The sequence below is a fragment of the Pongo pygmaeus genome, chromosome 9, assembly GCF_028885625.2.
Source record: "Pongo pygmaeus isolate AG05252 chromosome 9, NHGRI_mPonPyg2-v2.0_pri, whole genome shotgun sequence".
Taxonomy (NCBI): domain Eukaryota; kingdom Metazoa; phylum Chordata; class Mammalia; order Primates; family Hominidae; genus Pongo; species Pongo pygmaeus.
Genome location: NC_072382.2, coordinates 26,901,025 through 26,927,298, shown reverse-complemented (window position 1 = coordinate 26,927,298; position 26,274 = coordinate 26,901,025). Strand labels below are relative to the sequence as shown.

General features: G+C 36.7%; 1 long non-coding RNA gene across 1 annotated transcript in view; it reads right to left on the bottom strand.

Moving 5' to 3' along the window:
• Positions 1 to 13,957: 13,957 nt before the first annotated feature.
• The window catches only part of LOC129008283 (uncharacterized), a 640,936-nt gene continuing 628,619 nt past the window's right edge, over positions 13,958 to 26,274 (bottom strand). The window contains exon 3 of the long non-coding RNA XR_008492497.2: positions 13,958 to 14,035. This is a non-coding gene — a long non-coding RNA (uncharacterized LOC129008283). The remainder of the gene's footprint in view (positions 14,036 to 26,274) is intronic.

Here is a 26,274-nt window from a genome sequence, read left to right as displayed (position 1 = left end):
GCTGGCACCCAATAAGCACTCAATTATTAGTCATATTTGCTGTTATTAATAAATGTATGATACCAAGTTGTGCGTTACTACTATGGGTTCTGTCTTCTACATGTGGTTATTTGACCAACCAGGTTGTTTTTTGGCTCTCCCTTAATAATGTAGCACATGTGACCAACGAAACAGAACTTCGGCCCATTCTCTTTGAGCAACTCTTCCTTGGTGTCTCCACCTATGTCATTCAGCCAGACTGCCTGACTAGAGTTTAAAGTCACTTTCATCAATATAAATGTATAGCAAAATTAATGCTAAAACTATTTTTTGGAAGTATGTTAAGGAAAATGTCATGTTGTCCTTCTCTTTCCTATAAAGATTTAGTTATTGTATCTTTAAAAAGGTTAGCCTTTTTCTCTTCCAAAGTGTCAAAAGAAATCTCAAAATATGGTGTGACCTTGAACTAATTGCTTTCCCTTTCCATGTCTCAGTTTGTCTGTTTTAAATAAGTCTAATAATTCCTAACACAGCAGCTGCTCACTTCATGGTAGTGAGGTGAAAATTAGTTTCTCATGTTGAAAACCAGAGTCACCTTCAAAACTGTCCCCAATACACATCCACACATTCATTTATGTGCCAGGTTCTTTCATTCTCACATGGGCAAAGTGTATGGCATGGGTCCCTTCCTTTACACTCTACCTGCTTTCACTCCAGTTCAGATCCTGAGCACTCTTCCCATCATATGCTCCTGCCCCAATCCAAACCACCCATGGCTAATACATAGTCAAAAGCACCAGCTGTCATGCAAAGCAGCACGGTCCACTTATTGACTGCTTACTCTGTGTCAGGCACTGTGCTCAGCACTTCATGTGCACTGTCATTCCACTGTAGCTCCAATGATTGCCACGCCCACGTTCAGAGACTCTCATTAGCTACATGCCTATATCCCCATTCATTGCCCTTTATAACATGGCCCTAAGCTTGTACTGCCATTCACTATTTAATGATCTTGGGTAAGACTTGCTACGTAATCTCAAAAGATCTCGATTCCTCATCTATAAAATAAGGGAAAATAATAGTACAACCTCACAAGGTTATCACGGGTTTTTTTTTTTTTAATCTGTGGCACAATTGGTATTTCAAGTTAGATATCTATGTATCTATGTATTTATGTATCTATCTATGTATCTATCTATGTATCTATCTATCTATCTAATGTCTATCTATCTATATACAATTTTTTTTGTTCTTGATTTTTTGCTTGGGGAGGTGCCCTAGGTCCTGTAGGATGTTTAGCAGCATTCCTAGCCGCTACCCACTAGATGGCAGTAGCATCCTCTCTTCCCCACTCCACCTCCTCACCCCCCATTATGACAATCAAAATGTCTGCAGACATGAATAATCCTCTCCTCCTCGCCGCTCCACTGAAAACCGCTAGGGTGTTGGGATGAGTAAATTAGATAGTTTTAAATACTGGATGTAAACTGTCCCTTTCTTTCTTTGAATGATTGGGAGAAATCTGAATGTTCCCTATTCCCCAGCATAATCAATGGAATTGTGGCTCCCAAGATAAGTCCTGGATTGTCCTGCCCCCTTGCCTGTGTAGCTCTGTCTACTGCAATACTCTCCCACCCAGCTTCTGCCTTGCAAATGCCTATCCATCCTCTAAAATTCTTTTTCCTAGGGGAAGTTTCCTCTAATTCTTTCCAACTGCATGATATTTCTCCCTCTAAATACTTTCAAATGTCATTTTTGTTCAATCACGACCTTTGCCTTCTGCCATGTTGTATAGTTATGTATATAATTGAATCATCTCTCCTGTTGAAACTGAAAACTGCATGAGAATGAGATTCATTGTTTTGTGTCTTTTTAGCCACCAGATAAATGAGCACAGTTGCTGGCATATATTAGTTGCTCATTAAATGTTTGTTAAATTTTATTTAGGACACAAACGAAACAAATGACTTATTATAAGGAAATGACTAAAAATGTTAAAGTAAACTAAAAAAAAGTTAGAGAATATGAAATTAAACTTATCTCCAGATGCTTGTTGAAATCAGATAATTGAGCCAATAGAGGTTTATTGTTTAAATTATTCATGCAACTGCCTTAATTCTCTGTTTCTCTTTGCACATGTAGGAACAGCTGAGAAAGAATTATAGTTGTCATTTGAAAACCATTAAGTGATTTGCCTACTGATGGAATTTGTATTATTTCGCTAGAAACAGAATTTATCAAATAAAGGAGGTACAAGCAAATCTACATTATTGCTTTATTAATCAAAAAAGAGAGCCAAGGAGGCACTGCTAGTATGGAGTGATGGCACTGAAACTGAACCTTTTTTTCCCCCATCTCTTCCTGTGATTTCAGAAAACAATCATACTTTCTCCCCCACCACACATACAGTTGTTTGCTATGGCAGGTGCAATTCTCTTTTCCCAGAGAGTTTGAAATCTAGCCAAGCTTATGCATGGCCGCTGATGCAGTTGTGATAAAGTAGAAGAGAAACTGATCTTCAATTTGGGAAACATGGATTAAAGATCCAACATTAACACTTCATAGCATTGTAAATATGTTACATTGAATAATGCCTCCCCTCAACCTCCCAAAAATGTCCATATTTGAATCTCTGGAACCTGTGGCTATGTCTCGTACATGGCAAAAGGGACCTTGCAGATATGGTTAAGTCACAAATTTTGAAATGGGAGATTATCCTGGATGACCTGGCAGGTCCAGTGTAATTATAAGGGTCCTTATAAGAGGAAGGCAGAAGGTCAAATACCTTATACTGTCAGTTAACGTAATTGCTGGGCAAGTGACTCAAGACAAGCCAACCACAAACTTTTTTTTCATGGACTATAAGAAGGGAGAAACCCTTGATCCACTGAGGTGGGCAAAATGATGGAAGGTGAATCTGTAGTTTGGGAATTTCATTGCCACCACATATGAAAGCCAGCCTGAGAAAAATGTCAGCAGTGAGAGAAGTAGAGCTATGAGATTAAGAGTGATGGATTCTATGTTTCAGCTTATTATGTATTGAACATCTAGATCTAGTCATACCTGAAGCTACTCTGGTTACATGAGCCAATAAAATGTACATGCATATGAATCATCAGAATGGGCTGCACCATCCATATTTCTACCAACATTCTGTTCATGATCATATAGGTATTCTCCAAGAAGTACGGAACTTTCTTTACAGCTCACTTCCACTCCTTCTGAGCCCTCACCAGAGTCACCCTTAATGGTCTGTTCACACCAATACAGGCTGCATTGTAGCATATTCACAGTTATGCAACCATCACTACAGTGTCATTTTAGAATATTTTATCATCTGAGAAAGAAACTTTGTACCATTAGCAGTCATTCTCAAGTCCTCACCCTGCCATCAGTAAACACTAATCTACTTTCTATTTCTATAGATTTGCTTATTGTATATTCAAATTGATATAGATCTATATCCATATCATATTCATATTCAATATTTCATATAAATGGAATCATACCATGTGTGGTCTTGTGTGTCTGGCTTCTTTCACTCAGCATAATGTTTTCAAGTTTCATCTATGCCATACCACATATCAGTATTTCATTCCATTTTATTGCCAAATAATATTGCATTATGTGAGTATATCATATTTTATTTCAGTTATTATTATTACAGGGTAGAATATTTCTGAGTGAACAGGACAGAGAAGAAAGGAGCAGAAGTGTATTTTTTTTTTTTTGAGACAGTGTCTTGCTCTGTCGCTGGAGTGCAATTGCACGATCTCAGCTCACTGCAACCTCCACCTCTACGACTCAAGTGATTGTCCCACCTCAACCTCCCAAGTAGCAGGGACTGCAGGTGTGCTTTACCACGCCCAGCGAGTTTTTTGTATTTTTTGTAGAGATGGGGTTTCACCATGTAGCCCAGGCTGGTCTCAAACTCCTGAGCTTAAGCGATCCACCTTCCTCAACCTCCCAAAATGCTGGGATGACAGGCAAGAGCCACCACGCCCCACCAAAAGTATGATCTTAATGGCTGCTCAGGCTCCCAGAAGCAGCAAGAAGATATGTTTGACTACAGAAGGGAAAGGATGGTTGAGGAGGGATGTTGAATATTCTGTGGAAGCATGCCAGAGGCCCATCTTCTTCCCTCCTGCTGGCCCTGCCTGGAGCCAGGGGAATAAAAGGTGACTTGCTCATCCTATATGGAGGCAATCTAATGCAGAAGAAAGTACTGCCTTCTTACTCACTCACTCTGTTAGCTTGGGAGAGTCATTTAAGTCCGTGAAGTATCAGTTTCCTCCAATCATCCCCCCACTTCTCCATTTATTTCCCGCAGCCCTATTCTTACTTCATGAATAATCATGAAGATCATATTGTGAAGTGGGTAAAAGTATTTTATAAATTGGAACATATTTTCAAAAGTACAACAATGCTTCAATAGAACAATGTGCTAGAGGCATTTTGAAATGCTTTCTTATGAAAGGAAAATGCTTTTGAGGTCCCTGAATTCCTTAGGAATTCATAGGTAAATAAGGAGTGAATCAGAACCCCAAAGTAGCTATTGTGGTTAGTGGAAAATGGGCCCTCACAGACTCTGATGCCCTTCCAGGTAGCAGTGTATCTTATTCATCATTGTACCACATTGCTTGCCACAATTTATAGGCTATAGTAACATCAATAAACCTATTTTATTGAAGGAAAATCAGAACTCTCTATAATCGTGCATCAATCGGTACATGCATGATTTGTGTGCTGTATCCTCCAATCGCCTTTATTAAAGTAACAAAAAGAAGCACTAGCTTAGCTTACATTTAATGAACACATACTATGTGGCAGGATACTGTGCTACATTCTTATATGCATTAACTCACAACAACCACCCCACTTCCTCAATAAAGAATTCAGGGGTGACAGAAGTAATATGTTTTTTAAGCTTAAAAGCTAATTTTCAATGCTGCCTGTACGCTGGTTTGATTTAAAGTCAAAATCTTTAAAAGGACTTTGGTTTACTTTATTTATTAGAATTAAGCATAATAACTATATATTATCTCATTTCCAAAGACTGGGTCCTAAAGAAGAATCCAAAGAGTTTTGTTTAGGGTCCATTTGAAAATATTTTGAAAACCATATGCATTAATTCTGGATGTGATACACTGTATGGCTCACCTGAGGTGGTTCTTAGTTCAAATTATAGTTTTTGAAGATACAGAGGATTCCTTAGATCCTTTGTGTCATTATCTCTGCCAAAACAGAAAATGTCTCCATATTCTGTGCAACCATACTTTATCCTGTCATTTTTTTTCCAAAACTTTTCAAAACTCAACTCATCCATAAAATCTTCTGTGATCAAGGCGGAAGCCACCCAGACATTCTGTTAATATCTTCAGTGTGATTGATATTTCTCTCCTGCAGTATGGCAAGATAGCATATGCGTATATGGGCAAGCGTATATATCTTTATGTTAATGTGCATCTGTTCCTCTTATCTCTACCATACTATTAAGATATTAAACTCTCAGGGCCTGTCTTTGTTTCCCTTCACAGAAGACAGCATTTATTCTCCTGGGTAAACCTAGTGCCTAATTTTGTGGCATAATGTACATGTTCAATAAGCGTGTACTTAATGAGTGAGTGCTCAATGAGGACAATGACAACATTGAAAGAAAATCTCTTTCTGTACACAGAGAAAATAAGATCACATACAAATAGAAGTTCTAATAGTTTGCCTTCTTGGGCATTTTATTTTTAAGTATTCTCAGCTGAAATGTGCTGTACAACAGCTGAGACTTAGCAGGTAATTTTTATTTCACCTGTGTTTTCCAAAAGGTTGCCACTTGCCAAATGCACCATATTTAAAATGTGCTTTTCCAACTGGCCACGGTGGCTCACACCTGTAATCCCAGCATTTTGGGAGGCCGAGATGGGCGATTCACAAGGTCAAGAGATTGAGACCATCCTGGCCAACTTGGTGAAACCCTGTCTCTACTAAAAATACAAAAATTAGCTGGGCGTGGTAGCATGTGCCTGTAGTCCCAGCTACTTGGGAGGCTGAGGCAGGAGAATTGCTTGAACCTGGGTGGTGGAAGTTGCAGTGAGCCAAGATCGTGCCACCGCACTCCAGCCTGGAGACAGAGTGAGACTCCGTCTCAAAAAAAAAAAAAAGTACTTTTCCCCTTTCATGTACATTACAGTGCTTTATGGTTTTGTATGTCTCATTGTCTAAAGCTATGGATTTTACTTATGTCTTGTTATTTATCATAGATGTGGGTTAAGGCCAAAGAAGAGAACTCAAGATGAACTATGGAGTTCTAACTCACCAACTCCCTTTTGTTGATATATAAAAAAAAGTTTGAAAAATTTAACTTCTGGGTTGCATGAAACTCTTGCTTGGTTATACTTTCTGTCAGTTTCTTTGAATTATTATTGTTACCTTAATCGATAACAGTAACCATAAATAAACAATAGAGCCACCAATGCTTGAGAAGATTTGAGGCATATTGCCTAGATTTTAATCCCATTTCTACCTTATTTCCATTTGAATGATCTTGAACAAATAAGTTATTTAGCTTTTGTCTTCCTCCTTCTTTGAAGTAAAGGTGAAAAGAGTGCTGTGAGATAATTCATGTAAAGGAGCTTAGTTCCAGCCATGTGCATGGGAATTTATTCACATCATTTATTATTACCTGCCATTATTTTTAGGATAGTGGTATTGATAAGTAGACTGGGTTAAGTAAACTCCTCCATGAATAGATGTCTTCAAGACCTTTTAAAAAAGAGATTCCCAACCCTTCATAGCACCAACCCAGTTTTATCCAAGAATGCTAAAAGAAAGGCAAATTCAAGGGAATCCAGAGCTATTGAGGGGTTCCTGTCTTAGTCTTATTTGCAAAAGGATTTTCCTTTACCTCTCAGATACTAACTACTCCATGAATACAGTATGGTCGTGGTTCCAATAGTCTAGCAGAAGGATAGTGTCAACAATCTGGATGAAACGGTAGTCAGCTTAACCTGAAAGACATTTATTTGAGCATTTAATTGCTTCCAGAGATTGGACAGCAGTTACATGAAGGCTCAAGCTCTCCCAAGCAACATCTTGATATCTTCACTGACCAGGTGCCCTCTCTTTTGCACTTTACAAGCTTGCAGAATTGTTAAGTCCATCATTTTTGCCACTCATCCACTCGTTTCACTGAGACCCAAATGTCTATCACACCAGAAGTGGTCTTAGCTTTACTTTACTGGTGAATGGCAAATATATTATTACCTTTTCCTTTCACCATCCTCAAAGTCTCTTTTCAATCTCTACCTCTGGACATTACAACTCACATTCTTTTTGTTTTGTCCTATTTGTAATTGATCAAATAGATTTGTTTATGTTAGTTTTTACTCCTCGCCTCCTCCCAGGCCTTTTACCATGTTGCTGGCTGCTACAGCCCTTCAATTCTATGACTTACAACAACAGGCAGGAGTTATTATCACTGTTACAGATTAAGGCACAGGAGTCATGATAACATGAAAACATGACAAATTCACAGGGCCAGCGAACAGAATAGAGAACCCAGAAATTAATCTACATATCTATAGCCAACTGACTCTTGACAAAGGTGCCAATGACATACATTGGAGGAAGGGCCATCTGTTCAATAAATGGTGCTAGGTAAACTGGATATCCATATGCAGAAGCATAAAACTAGAGTTTTAAATATACAAAAATCTACTCAAATGGATCAAAATCCTAAATGTAAGACCCAAAACTATGAAACAATTAAAAGAAAACATGCACGGAGGGGAAATTCTTTTTTGTTTTGAGATGGAGTCTCGCTCTGTCACCCAGACTGGAGTGCATTGACGCAATCTCGGCTCACTGCAAGCTCCACCTTCCAGGTTCACACCATTCTCTTGCCTCAGCCTCCCAAGTAGCTGGGACTACAGGCGCCCGCCATCATGCCCGGCTATTTTTATTTTTATTTTTTATTTTTAGTAGAGATGGGGTTTCACCGTGTTAGCCAGGATGGTCTCAATCTCCTGACCTCGTGATCTGCCCGCCTCGGCCTCCCAAAGTGCTAGGATTACAGGCGTGAGCCACCGCGCCCGGCCCATGGGGGAAATTCTTTAGCACATTGGTCTGGGAAAACATTTTATGAGTAAGACCTCAACAGCATGGGCAACGAAAGCAAAAGCAAATAAATGAGATTACATAAAACTAAAAGCTTTTGCACAGCCAAGAAAACAATGAACAGAATGAAAAGACAACCTACAGAATGGGAGAAATAAGTTGCAAACTATTTATCTGACAGAGGATTAATATTCAGAATATAAAAAGAACTCAAACATTCTGACAGCAAAAAATAAAAAATATATAAAAAACAGAAGACAAAAACAAAACAATCTGATTTTTTAAAAAAATGGCTAAATGATCCGAATAGACATTTTTCAATAGAAGGCATACAAATGGCTAAAAATACATGAAAAAATGTTCAACCTCACTAATCATCAGGGAAATGCCAATTAAAATCAAAGTGAATTATCATCACCCCAGTTAGGATGGCTATTATCACAAAAGAAAAACAAAAAAACAAATGCTAGGGAGAATCTAGAGGAAAGGGAACTCTTATACACTGTTGGAAACGTAAACAAGTACAACCACCATGAAGAACAGTATCAACGTTCCTCAAAAATCTACAAATAGAACTGCCATGTGATCCAGCAATCACATTACTGGGCATTTATCCAAAGGAGAGGAAATCAGCATAAGGGAGAGACATCTATATTCCCTTGCTTATTGCAGCACTATTGGCAATAGCCAAGGTATGGATTCAACTCAGGGGTCCAAAAACAGATGAATGGATAACGAAAATATGGTATATATACTCAATAAAATACTATTCAACCATAAAAAAGAATAAAATTCTGTCATTTGCAGCATTATCGATGTAACTGGAGGACATTATGTTAAGTGAAATAAGCCAGGAACGGAAAGTTAAATACCACATGTTCTCACTCAAATGTAGAAGCTAAAAAAAAGTTGATCTCATAATAGTAAAAAGTAGAACAGAAGACAGTAGAGTCTGGGAAGTGTAGGGGAAAGGGAGATGGGGAGAGATTTGTTAAAGGATACAAAATTAAAGCTAGAAAGGAGGAATAATTTCTTGTGCTCTATATCACTATCGGACAACTGTAGTTAACAAAAATATACTATATAGTTTCATAGAGCTAAAAAGATGATATTGAATGCTTCAACAAAAAGAAATAATAAAGGTTTGAGGTGAGGAATATGCAAATCAATATATATTATCTGTATTGCAATATCACTATATACTCCCAAAATATGTACAATTATTATGTCAGTTAAACAAAATTGAAAAAATGAAATACTGCACAGACAGGAAAAAATGAAAAAATATTGACAAGCATCTTGGGAAGTCACCTTCTTAAAGAACATCCTAGTAAGATTGTTAACAAATGTTATGTACATTCTTGGGTCAGATTCTCAAATAATCTTTGTTTAAAGAAATTAAACAGTTTTTGTCTTTGAAAAAAAACAAAAAACAAAAAAAAACCCAATACGGATTATAAAGGGATGGCATGTGTGTGTTCACGTGTGTGTGCATGTGTGTGTGTTTTAGAGGAGGAAGAAGTCATTTTTATCCTTTAAATAGCTTTTGCTTAGTTTGCAATTTATTTTATTCTCCTAGTTTATGTACCTACATGTCTATTTCTTGTTTTAAAACAAGGAAATGTTACCCCCATATAATACTATTATCTAGATATTTTTCTACACATATAAATGCCTAATATATGTAATATGTAAAATTATTGATGTCACATTTACATAATTTCTTGTAACCAGAAATTTAAAATTAATATTATGAATATATTCCCATATCTATACATTCAGAGCAGCAGCAGCATTGTGAAACACTGTATAGTGTTTCATTATATCAATAAACTATATAACACACTCTATTTTTAGTTTTTTAAGTTGTTTCCAATATATTGCAACTGCTTACAATACTCTAATGATCATGCCTGTAGACATGTCTTCATTTGTCCACTGATTTATTTGCAATCTTAGAAAAGGAAGTGGCACATTTTAAAGACATTTGAATCATATAACATATAGGTCTCTGAAAGGGTTACACCAAATTATACTCTGAACAGCAGTTTACAAAAATGCTCTTTCTCTAAACTCTTACCACTACAGGATGTTTTAACTTGGTTTTAAATTTAAAGAGCAATGAGGAGGCATCCCATAGAGCTTACAATCTCCCTGAGTAGGGCTACATCAGATTTATGGTGTACAGATTTGTTAACCAGGACCGAATCATGGGAATGTGGGCATGTTTGTTCTATTAGCAAGAGCTCTATGAATTAGATCTAATAACTGTTTTAGCCATTACCAATATAGCCACATTTCAGAGAAAACCCAAACTGGAAAAAGTCTATGCATTTTTTATCAAAAAAATTCCCACAGATGTGATAATAGCAAATATTCTTTCAGTTCTCTTTAGATTGGAGGCAATAATATTGTTTCACTTGAAATTATGTAACTCATTATAGATATTGGGGGAATCCAATTTATAGATATGTTTTCAGAAATAAGTAGAACTCTATTTGTTGCTAAATAAAAATGTCAATCATAAAGTAACAGCCACAACTTACTCATGTAGATGTCTACTTTTTGTGAATGAATCAGAAACCTGACAAGGCTGTTTGGAACTTTACTTGTTCCAATCTGTTGCTTTGTTCAGTTAATCAGTTAATGACCTTTTGGAAGACAATAATTCTCAGTCCCTCTACTAGCAAAAAGAAGACAGAAGTAAAAATCAGTAGGGATATGGCCAAATCCTATTAGTATAAATTCAGATAGGACAAAAAATCTGTATGACGATGCTTACGGGCAACAGAAAATGAAGAGTTATCATAGTTAATCAAATGAGTGGTTGTATTTTCTGATCTCTAGGTGTTTAATAAATTTTCACAAAGGGTTCTTGGAAAATTTCTCTGAATATCCAAACATTCTATAGAACTTGTTATGCATTTATTTATCATATGCATGACTGTAAATATCATTAGAAGCTTCATAAATCTCAAGGCAAAATTAAACTTCGAATGCTTTCACTATGATGTGATTTGGTTAAGCCGTGATTTGTGGGTGCCAGGAAACCAGATAGCCTTGGGTTTCTGAGATAAACTCTTTGGGATAGACCTATTGGGGATCTGTATAGCTTTAAGTTACCAGGTTTTAAAAAAAAATTTAGTTCCCTAATATGCTAAAAAAAAGATGTTATAAAGGCTGTGGGAAATGGGGAAAAGGGAGAAAACTGGGATTTACTCATTCTAAATTAGATGAGCAAATGTATATTTTGGAAAATAATCTCATACATTCATAATTAACGTAATCATTTAATCATTTATTCAACTAATGTTTACTAAAATTCAATGATGCAAACATCTTTTATTGAACTTAATCTAGGGAAATTCTGGGGTCTTCAGTAAAGGTCCTAAGTTAGGGTATTTTGTTTTTTTTTAGGAGCAGGACATCCGACTGACTTAGGACCACTTTATTACTTTTTAAATATTGTTGTTTTGCAAAGTATTATTGGATTTGGCTCTTTCACAGCAGTCCTAGTCTTTCCATTTCCTTATTATTTCTCATTCTTGTTTCAGCACAGTATTTTAATTTTCTAGGGTTAGATGTCCCTTTGCATAATGGGTTATACTTTCCACAGGATCTAAGTATAACTTAGTATCCAGACTGAAATCTTAGCAGAAGGATGCTCTAGCTTGAAATTCTAGAGCTGACAATAAATTACATATCTGTCCTGTTTTTCACCAATTCATACTTCACTGACAATTGTAGCCATGCAGGCAACTTTCTCAATGTACGCATTTGTGATTAAACTTCCTGAAACCCATGCCCTTCTATGTCTTTCATCAAGATACTGAAATGTCTCTCTGCATGTCTCTTGGTCCATCCTACATGTTCCTTCCTGAGATCACCTTCTCAATTACTTTATTAACTTTACTTCTTTCATGGTTTTATTAGTTCACGTATGGTTTTTGCCACTCATTACCAAGTTACAACACTATGCTACTCTTTTTGTTTAAAGGTAGGAAGCAGCTTATTTTAAATCTAAAGTATTCCCATTCCATTCTTAAGGGGAAAGATGAGAGAAACCAAGCTCCTCTTTTAGAGAGCAGAAGTCCCTATTCTCTGCAGCAGCAGCAACCTGGTAGCAAGGAGTAGACTCTTCCTTTCAAAGTGAACACAGGCAGGATCAGAATCTTTATATATGTAACCATACATTTAAGCTTACATATTAGCTTCCAGATGTATAAGTTTTGAGTGTCAAATTAAAAATATTGATCAGTCTAGTAGACCTTTGGTATTCTTGAAAGACATACCCGAGAACATTGATAATAATCAATTTCCAAACATCACTATACTCATCTATGCCAAATAATATCAAATAAAGATAACACCTCCCAGAGAGTAAGCCTACTTTGTTTTCAATGATTAATTATTCCTTGTAATATGTATTTACAGTGGTGCGGTCAATCCGGATGCTTGCTCTTTCTCTACAGAAGCCACAATGGTCTAATTTATTATTATTATTATTATTATTTTGCCTTTACTGCTCCAGTCTAGTCAAAAGGACAAATCATCAAAATTTGACCAAATAAAATGATCAAAATAAACCAAACATTTTTTGGAATGAAATGACCTTCAATCTTAGATGATGAAACACAAATATGAAAGGAGCAGGGTTCATTCATTACAGAGGCAGCATCTAATGGAGAATATTAAGTCAATCCTGCTATCTTCTACAGATACTTGGCTTGGTTCGCAGTCTTGCACCAAGTACATTATTTTACTTTCTTCAAGCTTATGATTCCTTTTTATATTTTCAATACATTATATTTCCTTGGTTTTGTTTTTACCAATAAATAATTCCGTGTACACAGGTTGTTTATTAAATTAGAGTTTCAAATCCCCATTGAGACAAGTCCACTGAGGAGTTAGCTAAGCCCATTTACTACCTAAACTGTTCCCTCCACCTGCTCTTTACAGAATAACTTAACAGTATGCCTCAAAAATTGAAAATTACTATCTGCAATAGGTTTTTATTTTGTTTAAAAATAAGTAAAAACGTAAATGGTAGTAGTCTACTATATAGTCATCTGCTCTGTGATAGCACAGACAACATGTCTATTGTGATTCTGAAAATACCTGACTTCTAATAGGAAGGTGGAAAAAATTTTGCCTAGAATATTTCTTCTTAAAGCAGGGAAAATCTCATTCCTGTGACTGCCTCCATTACCCATGAGAAATTATCTTCGTGTGCTGCTAGGTTAAGAAAATCCTGATGCAACCTCTAAAGAGCATTTTTCCTTTTTGGTAGGTCTCTCTGATCCTTCAATGGTAACAGAAAAAAACTCCGCTTCCCCATTTCTATTTTTTTTTCTTCCACATGAAGGAAACTCCATTATAGCAGCTCTTCTGGCCTCTCTTTAACCCCTTTTCTCTTCCTTCTTCTTGGTCAGTAGAGTTGCTTATTTGATTTGTGAATTTCAAAGCAAGATTTTGCCAATCACAGTTTAACCCATTCTCTTCCCCTTCATCTTTACAGTGGGCTACTTGAAGGAAGATACACTCAGGTCTGCTACTCCACACTAGAAGTTTCACAGGGCAGGCTGCCATGTTGGGAGAGCCTGCAGTTGCCATGCACTTCTTGGGCCTGGATGGGTAAATCTATCTAATGCTGTAGTTAAATGTTAGGAAGTTCATTTTTGCCACACGCATTGAAATGTTATCCGCAAATATTAACTGCATCATTAATAAAAGCAATGCCTGGTTTTCTATTTGTCTATTTTTTTTTTGACTTAGTGAACCTCACTTTGTTCTGAACTAGAGCAGCTAGAATGGAAGCCCCTAAAGAATAGATTAGAGGTATTTGGAACTTACCTTAGTAAAATTTCTCCAACAGGTATTGATCTTCCTGAGAAAACTCAAAGAAGTTTAATAAGTGCTCTGGATTTCTGCAGATACTTCTTTATACCTGGAGGAAGATAACATAAATATCAGATTTTAAAATCATGCTATACAAGTGAAAACAAGTTTAGTGTTAGACATCCCTGCCTGTTCCATTCCCTCAATATAATTTAGTAATTTAAAATCACAGAATGTCTTTCATACGTGTGTGTGTTACGTAACTAACAAATCAAGACATGGGTAAACTATAGCAAATATGTGTATGTATACATGTATATGTATTATATATATATAATATATCAATATATACATATATCTATTTGATTTAGTTTACCAACTCTAGATTTATTAGTCTTTTATTTCTTTGTTAATGTCATTGTGTTTTATTGAAATGTGTCATATGAATTTCACTGGAAAAGATTTTTATCTGTAAATAGCTTATTGCACATAAATTTAAAAGACTTCCTGCTCTTACTTCTTCCCTCTGGCCATGAGCTAAAAACAACACAGATAATTATCTGTTTATTTCAACTCTAATAGTTGAAACTGACATTAAAAAACTAGAAAATTAGCCGGGTGCGGTGGCTCACGCCTGTAATCCAGCACTTTGGGAGGCAGAGGTGGGCGGATCACAAAATCAGGAGATCGAGACCATCCTGGCTAACACGGTGAAACCCCATTTCCACTAAAAATACAAAAAAATTAGCCGGGCGTGGTGGTGGGCGCCTGTAGTCCCAGCTGCTCGGGAGGCTGAGGCAGGAGAATGGCGTGAACTCGGGAGGCGGAGCTTGCAGTGAGCCGAGATCGCGCCACTGCACTCCAGCCTGGGCGACAGAGTGAGACTCCGTCTCAAAAATAAATAAATAAATAAATAAATAAATAAATAGAAAATATACACTGTAATTTACAGATTCCTCAGTTTGATATAGCATCACAGAAAATAAGTAAATATAGACATTGGATTGAGAATTAGAACTGGATTCAATTCATAACCCTGCCATAATTAGCCAGACAATTTTGGGCAAGAATCCAAAACTTACTGAGTCTTAATTGCTCCACATATAAAACGAAAAGCTTTGTACAAAATTGCCACTAAGGACCCTTCCATCTTTCAAATTCTGTGATAATTTTCCTTCTGAGGGTATGTTTTGATATGGGTAGAATGATCAGGAAGATTTTGTGGAAGCAAAACTCATGCTTAAATAAAGCCTGAATTTTTATATACTTATATATACCAATTGTTAGCTTCTCTCTCGAGTATGAGTTATTTGTAGGTAAGTTATACTAAGGTGGTTGTAATCAATGAATTTGAGATTCATGTATTACTTGAAAAAAATTAATTATCTACCTGATGGGGTTTAGTACAATTTTATTTTTAACTCAAAAGATTAATAACTCTTTGGAGCCTAATGGCCAGTAGGTCAGTTGTCCATCTTTCAGCTATCCTGATGTTAAAGAGAAGTTGAAATTCTGAAGGGACTGGGGAAACCACCAACAATATGTAAGATAGCTTACAGAATTTAGCATGATATGATGATTTTTTTCCCCTCACATATCTTCCAGAGGGAAAAAGGTATTTTTGGTTGAAATATTCATATTTAATTTGTTGTTGTCTTGCAAAAACAATACATTTCCTAAAACTGAAGGGTTGAGTGATAGCTGGAATTACTACTTGCAAAGATAAATTTAAAACTGGCATAACAGATTTGTTTGCTACTATTATTACAATAAAAGAAACTAATTTAAGCTTGCATTATACTTCTAATGCACTAGGCTAATCTCTCTACATTACTGTACAAATTAAGCTTCATAACTACTCTATAAAAATTTGGATTATAATTCTCCTTTTACAGATTAAGAAACAGAGGTAAGGATGTTTAAGTCAGTTAAACAACTTAGTTTAACCCAGAAAGAGATAAGTGGCGGAACTGGCAAGTCTGTTTAATCCCCAAGCCTATACTTTTTCTTACTATGAACTGTGCTATGTATCCTGGCACTACAAAGCTTGACGGCTACTTCTGGGCCAGTACATATTCAATTGAAGTAGATTCTATCAGATTGATTGTGTCTTAGCCTCTGAATGCATCAGTTGATATTGATCTTTTCATACCTGAATGCCTTGTCTAATTTCTCAGGAATCTGATGTTTGCATTCCATTTCAATTATATGTTCAGGGGAACAAAATGATGCCTCCTCTTTCTTTTAATCTGAGTTTTCTACTTGGTATTTAATAAGTTTCAAATAAATTTGTTTATACCAGCATTCTTAGTACAGAGAACTGAGCTTGGTGGGGCTGCCTGAAGGGACATAGCATCAGATAAGAAGTACTATGACAGGTGGTTGTGAAGAAAACAAGGCAGGGGGTTTGTTGATTAGAACAAAGTGAATCATATTATATAGATTCATTAAATGTGGGGCTGGAAGGGACTCACCAATCGATTCACTAAATATTATACTGCACAGGTGAAGGGAATAAGATACAATGTGTTCATGAACCAGAAAGCAGGTTTTAGGATTTCATCCATCTACCCAGCTTCTCAATGGTAGCACTGAATCCTCAATTGTATGTTTATATTGCATGTTTTAAAAAAGAAATTCACTTTTTTTTTTTCTGAGACAGAGTCTTACTCTGTCACTCAGGCTGGAGTGCAGTGGTGCGATCTCAGCTCACTGCAACCTCCGCCTCCTGAGTTCAAGGGATTCTCCTGCCTCAGCCTCCCAGGTAGCTGGGATTACACACAGGTGCCACCATGCCTGGCTAACTTTTGTTTTTTTAGTAGAGATGGGGTTTTGCCATGTTGGCCAGGCTGGTGTCAAACTCCTGACCTCAGGTGATCCACCTGCCTCAGTCTCCCAAAGTGCAAGGATTACAGGTGTGAGACACTGCGCCCGGCCAAGAAATTCACTTCTCTAGGCTTCAATGTGTCAATCACATTGTGCAGTTTAAGACTTAGGGAGCATAGGTTACAGAAGACCTTGGAGTCAGACAATCTAAGGTCAGCAGCACCACTTTCTGGTTGTAGATCTTTAGAAAAGTGGCTTAATCTTTCTATGGGTCACTATCCTAATTTGTGAAACAGGATAATGAGAGGTCCATCCCTTTTATGCTGCTTTGGGATTTAATGAGGAAATTTCTCTAGGGTACTTTGCATCAGGGTCTGTCCCAGAGTGAGCATATACATAGATATCCAGGTATTGTCAGCATCCTCACCATCATAATTTATTTTATGTGGGACTAATAAAATGGAATATCTTCTGTAAGTTGTATTTTCCCTTGGAAATATAAATCTCAATAAAAAGAGATTATGACTGAAGTACTAACGAAAGAGACTCAAGTAACCAGCATTGTCATGGTAACTTTATTTTACTCACCAATGAAATGAGAAAGACACAAATCTCTATACATATTTGAAATTAAATGTTCAATACCCTAAAATAATAGACTTGGAAATGGATCTTTTTGCTCAGAGCAGCCTAAAGCAATTGCACTCAAAGGCAGAAGTTCTCACAGCTTCTCACAGCTGAACGTTGTAACTAAAACAAATGATTTTACATGACAAAAAAAGGCGAAAGTTCACTTGTTCTCTTAATTATAATAAGTTAATGTGAAGGACTGTCCATTTGGACTCTGCTTTTAGAAGCTCAGTTATGCAATATTCATATAAAAATAGTTCCAAATCAATACAACATGTTTTAAATTTACATTAGCATTTAAATTAATGAGAAGCTCAATGTGAATTATGGCGCTTTGGATGTTTAGGACGACGTCTCTTCTTGCCAACTTGGAACAGAGTCTATTGACTCACCTTCATAGTTTCATAAACAGCTTCCAGACTTCATGTATTTTCATTGCCAGTGGATTTTCAGACTGATGAAGGGGCCATATTGACATCACCAGGGAATAATGTTGGCCCTATCCACCAAAGTTATAAAATGCAGCTAGCAAGTGAACATACCTCTGAAGGACAGTTTGCCACAGATTATTCTCATGTCTGGGGTTGCTTTAGAATCAGAGCTTATTCCTTTTTTTCTCTTATGGATTTTTTCATCAAATATTTCTAGAGCACCTATTCTGGACAGAACACTGTGCTAAAAGCAACACAGATCCTACCTCAAGGAACCCACCCTCTATTGAATGAGGTAGTAATGTATATAAACAATTATAGAATAATATGGCATATTCTATGATAAAACAATTTATGAACTAGGTGCTATCGGAGGTAGCTAGATAAGACTGAGGAGAATCAAGGACAACTATCTGAAGAAATGAGGCTTCAAAACCAAGTAGGCATTAGTTAATTAAGGAAGTATAGAAGATCTCACTAGTCGGAGGGAAGATCCTATAAAAGAGCCTGACACTTTCCCTTCAATGAACAAGAAATTCAGAATGATTAGTGTGAGAGGTGGCAAGTATGTGTGTGTGAGTTTATGTGTGTGTGTTTAGTGTGTAGGTACACATACTCACATAGAAGTGTGAATGTAACAAATTGACATCCATGATTAGGCAGACAAATTAATGAGCTATCTCATATGTCATGATAAGGAGTTTGGACACGATCCTTAAAATTATGCAGATGCAGAAGTTCTGATGGATTTTAAGCAAGCTTGATTCTAAAAGTATTGCTCTGGCAATAGTGCAGAGAATAGAAGAAAGGTGAGTGGTTTTTTCCATAAAGGTGAGCAGTTTTTTTGTCAGATGTCAAAAGAGGCCTTAGTAAATCCACGCTTGAATTCATATGACATCAGATGCAAGACACAGGTAGCGGAGAATGTCATAGAAACTTAGCAATTCCAAATATCATGGCGTTCCTTTTGACGGCGAAATGAAATTGGCAATGAAAGATTAGAATTAGCAGTGCTGTTTCTGAGTTCTACCACCTTCACTCATTTGCAAAAAACAATAAATTGAGCACTAACTATGCACCAGGGATAGTATTAGATCCTGTGACAGAGTAATGAACAGGCTAGGCAAGGTCCCGGCTCTAAAGATATCTATATTTTCTTGAAAGCATGAGAAAGAACAATTCTTGAGAAACATTTATTGATAAATGAGACAGAACAATTAAGTAAATAAAAATATTTACAGATTAGGGTAAAAATTATGGAGACATAAACAGGGTGATGTGATAATGAAAAAGATGGGGTCAGACAGGGTTTCTTAACTGAAGAGCGTAAGCTTTGGATTGGGGATTCAAATCCCAGCTCTGCCATTTCTCTATTATGTTGTGTTGGCAAGATCTTGTGCCTCAGGTTCGTCTTCTGTAAATTGAAGCTAAATATTCCACTTCATAGGCTTATTTTGAGGACTAAATGAGTTAATAAATACACAAAGATTAACCCAGTGCTTAGCAAATAGAAATGCTCAAAATTACTATTAGTATAGTTGTAGTTACCATTATTACTTTATTATTATTATTACTCTTCTATGAATAGATTGGCAATGGAAGGACTAGTTGAAAGGTGAAATTTGGGCTTAAACCTGAAGAATAAGAAAGAGCCAGATATGTGAAAAGCCTTAGGAAACATATTCACGCCATTTCCTAACAAAGCCAACAACAGTGCAAAATTTCTGAAGTGACCTTAATGTTAAAATGTGTTCAACTTATTAGAAACTACTTCAGTATTATTATATAAGTTTCAGCTACTTTTGCTTTGACTCACTCCAGGAAAGGAACGGTCACTTATCTAAATTAAGAATCCAGGCCAGGCATGATATCTCATGCCTGTAACCTCAACACTTTGGTAGGCCAAAGCAGGAGGGTAGCTTGAGCCAGGAGTTCAAGATCAGCCTCGGCAATATAGCGAGACCCCATCTCTAAAAAAAGGAAAATAGCCAAGTTTGGTGGCACATGCCTACAGTCCAAGTTACTTGGGAGGTTGAGCAGTGAGAGTTGTTAGAGCCCAGAAGATAGAGGCTGCAGTAAGCTTGATGGTGCCACTGTTCTGCAGCCCGGGCAACAGAGCAAGGCACTGTCTCAAAAGAAAAAAAAAAAGAAACCATATTTGCTAGGATTATATTAAAAAGTCATGTTCGAAAGATAGCTACTAACACTTATTTTTTCATTTTTAATCAACACCAGGCAGCTAATGATCACAGCTAATATCAGAAACTGTCATTTTCCAGTAAATAAATAAATAAATAAATAATATCAGAAACTGTCATTTTCCATGCCTACAGTCCAAGTTACTTGGGAGGTTGAGCAGTGAGAGTTGTTAGAGCCCAGAAGATAGAGGCTGCAGTAAGCTTGATGGTGCCACTGTTCTGCAGCCCGGGCAACAGAGCAAGGCACTGTCTCAAAAGAAAAAAAAAAGAAACCATATTTGCTAGGATTATATTAAAAAGTCATGTTCGAAAGATAGCTACTAACACTTATTTTTTCATTTTTAATCAACACCAGGCAGCTAATGATCACAGCTAATTTCAGAAACTGTCATTTTCCAGTAAATAAATGTATCAATGATTGGGGTGATAAAATAAATAGCCTTTATTGGTGAAATTAATGGTGTTCAACATATATGGATTGACAAAGATATATTTGAGATACTACTCACAATTAGATTAAGACCAGTTAAGAATCTAGTGAGGCCAGAGGCACGTATCTTTAAGTCAGGGATGACACCCGAAGCTTGATCTGTAACTGGTTCTCTGTATAGCCATGGGTGAGAAGAACATTGATTGATCCAACCATGAGGTTGGAATGCTGTCTGCTGAAAGGTGGCATTTGGAAAACCTAAAAAAATAAAAAGGTGGAATTTTGTTGCACTTAGATTATAAAAACTGTGGCTTACTTGCTCACTATTGAAAGCATGTTTGTCTAATAAATCTTTATGTTTACGAAAATTAAGTCAGTGACTTACTTTAGTATAACGTAGTTCTGAGGGCATAGCTAACCCTCACCCAGAGGGCTCAGGCTTCTTTGGCAATTATTATTTACCAAAAATAAGTCTGGCCAGGCACAGTGGCTCATGCCTGTAATCCCAGCACTTTGGGAGGCTGAGGTGGGTGGATCACTAGGTCAGAAGTTCAAGACCAGCCTGGACATGATGGTGAAACCCAGTCTCTACTAAAAATACAAAAATTAGCTGAGCATGGTGGCAGGTACCTGTAATGCCAGCTACTCAGGAGGCTGAGGCAGAGAATTTCTTGATCCCGGGAGGCAGAGGTTGTAGTGAGCCGAGATCGTGCCACTGTTCTCCAGGCAAGATTCTCTCTCAAAAAAAAAAAAAAGTCTACAGGCCTGCGTGTTGTGCAGGGCCAAAGAAGCTTAGATCAGTTTGCAGTCCTTAACCTGTCCAAGGACAAACAAAAAACGTTTGCTTCTGGAGTATGATAAAGACATTGCTAGAAATTGAAATCTGAGAGCTAGACAGAAATCAAACAATGCAGGAACTTGCAGCTCCTGTCAGCATTGTTGGATTTCATTCTCATTGCAATGGAATCTTCTAAGATATAAGTGGAGAGAGCCATTGATCTGAGTTTTTTTTAAAGATGATAATAACCAGTGTGTAGAAAATGGATTGTAAAGGTAAGATTGAGTGCAGAGAGGGAAGTTCAGGAATATTTCAGAAGTCTAGGAAAGAGTGATAAAGGTTTCAAACACAGCCATAGAAATGGACACAGAAATGTAGACTGGTTTTGAAATATATTTTGGAAGAAATCTTAATAGGATTTGCTTGTGGATTAGAAGTGAAAAATACCACAAGAAAAGATTCAAGTTTAGGACTGCTATTAGGAAATCTTAATGCTGAATGTGGTTAGTTGAGGTGGTCTATGTTTGAGAGTTGAGGTGCATTCTTATCACTAACTGGAGCCTCTCTCAATGGCAGAGAAAGAAATGTAAGCCTCCTGTTGACTTCTCTGAGGAGCCATGCAGAAATCTGCCATTTCCAATGATAGGGCTTTCAACAGAGGCTGCTTCTGGAGAATGCATGCCCTTTGGAGTCACGTGAGATGCCTTGCTTCCATAGAGAGGCCATTTTTTTTTCATAAATAAATAAGAAGATCTAAATGGGAAATCTCAATGTTTCATATTTATTTCAAATTCATTGAGTCTTACTGTTCCCTTGTAGAAAATGAATGACCAAGAAAAGGGCCTCTGTTATTATCTGCTATCAGAAAGAATTTGATATTAATTACACTTGATCTTAGCCAAAAGGCTGAGAAACGATATTCATCAAAAGCTATGGAGCTTCAAAATAATCTTGGATTTGAGTTCAGTGTATGAATATGTTTTCATAGTCACTGATTTAGTCAGTTAGTCAGTCCATCTGTCAGTCTATCAGTCAGCCATTCCCTTAATAAACATTTACTGTGAATTAGCTATGCACTGGGCCAGGTGTTGGTGATGAGTCTTTTATAACTTCTCTTCTGCCTGAACATTTTCAAAATTTTTAGTCTATTAAACACCAACAAAAAATATCTCAAGCAGAATTCATGAAACTGGTTTCACTACACTCTACATTGACTCTAGAACTATTGCAAAAATTAATAACAAAAACAATAAAGTTGATTACTTTTATGTTGACCTATAAAAACTTTACATCATTTAGAAAATCAAGAAAAAAAATTTCATTTATGCTTCCAAATTCTAATTGTGAGTTTGCTTGAGATATTTTTAAAGAAAGGAATTAATCATTATGTAAAAATAATATCGTGATCTTTATATATGTTAACAAATATGTAACAGACAGTGACAGGTTTGTAGACAGACATTACTAAAAGTGAAATATTTTTATACATATTTTAAAAGAAGTTGGTTTGCATAGTAAGAACTAAAATGAGAACATTTATACCCAAACTTGATACTCTACTCTTCCATGGCCTGTGAAGGGTTGGAAAGATAGTTCAATATTCTATGCCACAATATTTTTATCTAAAGTGGAGTTAAATCTATGTAGCCACTTTATCCTTATTTATTTTAACATGAGAATTAAAAGTCTGGTGTCTAGGAAGCCTGCTAGGCTCTCTGTTTTTTATTTCAAAATAAAGAGACCACATCATTACTATCACCTGAAGCAAAAAGAAATCAAGAGATGAACTGCCTAAAAGAACATATTCACATCATTATCATTTCAGTGGTACAGTATAATACTTCCACACATTGTGTGTTTTTTTTCATATTTGCCTTTAGCTGTTGGAGACAACTAAAGTCGTTGACAAGTTGCATGTATATTTTAATCCATGTCATCATACTTTTTCTGGGACTTCTCTAAGGCAGGCAAGAATAGTCAACCATTGGAATAAGTCTTACTGGATTAATATTTAATAATTGAGGTATTGTACATTTCCTGAGGATCTATGAGCAGGTTAAAAAATTAGTAATCTCACAAGTACTTGGGTGGTATCACTTTGTAATTTTCCCCCAGAGAATAACTTTGATAATCATTTCTGTCATATTTAAAAATGAAAGAGAAGTGATTGTCAGTTTAAATACAGAATATATTATGGGTTACATGCATTTGGAGTGCTCAGAGACTAGTGGTTTCCATTTAGACAATTCATAAATGTGAAAAAGGTAACTGGATAATAGCAGCATGAGTGGGGTAATCCCCAAAACTTTCTGCACTAAATATATTAAATAGCTTCTTTTCAAAGACATATTAATATATTTTAATGATTTTATGATGCCACCTCATTAACTCAAAAAGAACAAACACTACCACAAATAAAAGTTTATCTGTCTGTGGGGGAAAATTGAGACCTCTGTGGTGAGCCAAAAAGTAGGCTTAGTGCAAATAGACCGTGAGTGAGTGACAAAACGCTACTCTTTATAAGTGGGGCTGATTCTGTGCTCCATACACTCTCATTATGTATTCTGCTAATAGCACAAGGAAGTGAAAATAACAGTTAGTTCTGTAAAGAGCTGGGTACAACATTAAGATTTAATTAAACCTTGTTTTACTTGGGCAAGCTAGTCATGCAGTGACGTCACAGGAGAACAGAACCCAACAGTCTGATGACTAGTAGCAAAAAGACATGTAGCTGAAATGCCAGTGCACATAGCTAATGTAAACAAGTTGAGGGGAGCAACGGAAACAGTGCTGTAAACTGAAACCATGCCACATGAGTCATGCTGGAAGGATGTGAGGGTGTTGAGTCTGTAGAAAGCAAACAGACTTTGAGACGACTGGGCAGGAATCAGGGTTTCTGGGTTATTCTGGTAAAGTGTGATTCAAACTCCTTTGTGTACCACATGGTATAGAACAGGAACCAAAGGTAGGGTTGACAGGAAACAGGAAATGCAATTTCAGCTCAACATAAAAAAATTCTACCTGTCAAAACTATCCAAGAGTAGAATAGACTGTCGTTGAAGGTAATCAGTTTATAATCACTTGAGGTATTCAAGTATTGATTGCCACTTGGTAGTTACTTTCTTTCTTTCTTTTTCTTTTTTTTGTTGAGATGGAGTCTCGATCTGTCGCCCAGGCTGGAGTGCAGTGGTGCAGTCTTGGCTGGCTGCAACATCTGCCTCCTGGGTTCAAGCGATACTCCTGCCTCAGCCTCTCGAGTAGCTGGGACTACAGGCACGTGCCAACACACCCGGCTAATTTTTTGAATTTTTAGTAGAGATGGGGTTTCACTGTGTTAGCCAGGATGGTCTCTATCACCTGACCTCGTGATCCACCCACTTCGGCCTCCCAAAGTGCTGGGATTACAGGTGTGAGCCACCATGCCTGGCCGGTAGTTACTTTCTAACTAGGTATACTGTCATTCTCAGAATCCAATGAGTCATACCAGTCTGGTGTTAAATTAATGAAGAAGAGGTAGTCAAATTATGAATCTATAAAAATTGCAATTACTTACATAGTAGAATTTGAGGTGGTGTGATGCTCATTTTATCTGTCAACTTGACTGGGTTAAATGATACCCCGATAGCTGGTAAAACATTATTTCTGGGTCTGTCTGTGAGGATGTTTCTGGGGAAAGTTAGCATTAAAAATATAGCTATCTCACTTATAAAAATATTATTTTTAATTAATATATAATAATTGTACATATTTATGGGGTACAGGGTGATATTTTGATGCATGTATACAATGTGTAATGATCAAATAAGGGTAATTGGCATATCTACAACCTTGAACACTGATTATTTCTTTATGTTGGGAACATTCAAAATCTTCTTGTATTAGCCTGTTCTCACGATGCTATTAAGAAATACCCAAGACTGGGTAGTTTATAAAGGAAAGAGGTTTCATTGGCTCACTGTTCTGCATGGCTGGGGAGGACTCAGGAAACTTACTATCATGGTTGAAGGCACCTCTTCACAGGGTGGCAGGAGACAGAATGAGCAGAGCAAAGGGGGAAAAGCCCCTTATAAAACCATCAGATCCCGTGAGAACTTACTATCATGAGAACAACATGGAAATAACCAACCCCATGATTCAATTACCTCCCACTGGGTCCCTCCCATGACATGTGGGGATTATGGGAACTACAACACAAGATAAGATTTGGGTTGGGACACAGCCAAACCATATCACCTCTCTTGTAGCTATTTGAAAATATAAGATAAATTACTGTTAACTATAGTGTTATAGAGCACTAGAACTTATTCCTCCTATCTTGTAATTTTGTATCCATTAACCAATTTCTGACTATTCTTCCCTTCCCCATACCCTACCCAGACTCTAGGAACCACTAATCTACTCTCTACTGCTACAGGGTCAACTTTTTAAGCTTTCATATATGAGTGAGAACATGTGATACTTACTATGTCTCACCTAGTTAGAGTGACTATTATGAAAAAGACAAAAAAATAACAAATGCTGGTGAGAACATGGAGAAAAGGGAACTTTTATACACTGTTGGTGGGAATGTTAATTAGTACAGCCATTATGGAAAACAGTATGGAGGTTTCTCCAAAAGCTAAAAATAGAACTCCCATATGGTCTAGCAATCCCACTACTTGGTATACATCCAAAGCTAATCAAATATAATCAAAGCTAAAGGAAAGAAAATCAGTATGTCAAAGATGTATCTGCATTCCCATGTTTCTTGCAACACTATTTACAATGGCCAAGATATAAAAAATCAACCAACATGTCCATCAATAGATGAATGAATGAAGAAAATGTGGCATATATACACAATGAAATACTATTTACCTATAAAAAAAGAATGAAATACTGTCATTGACTGAAACATGGATGGGCTTGGAGGATATTACAGTAGGTAAAATAAGCAAGGCACAGAAAGTGATTAACATTTGAATTAGTCGACTGAGCAAAGAAATCTCCCCTCACCAGTGTGGGCAGGCATCGTCCAACTGGTTGAGTGCCCTAATATAACCACAAGGTGGAGGA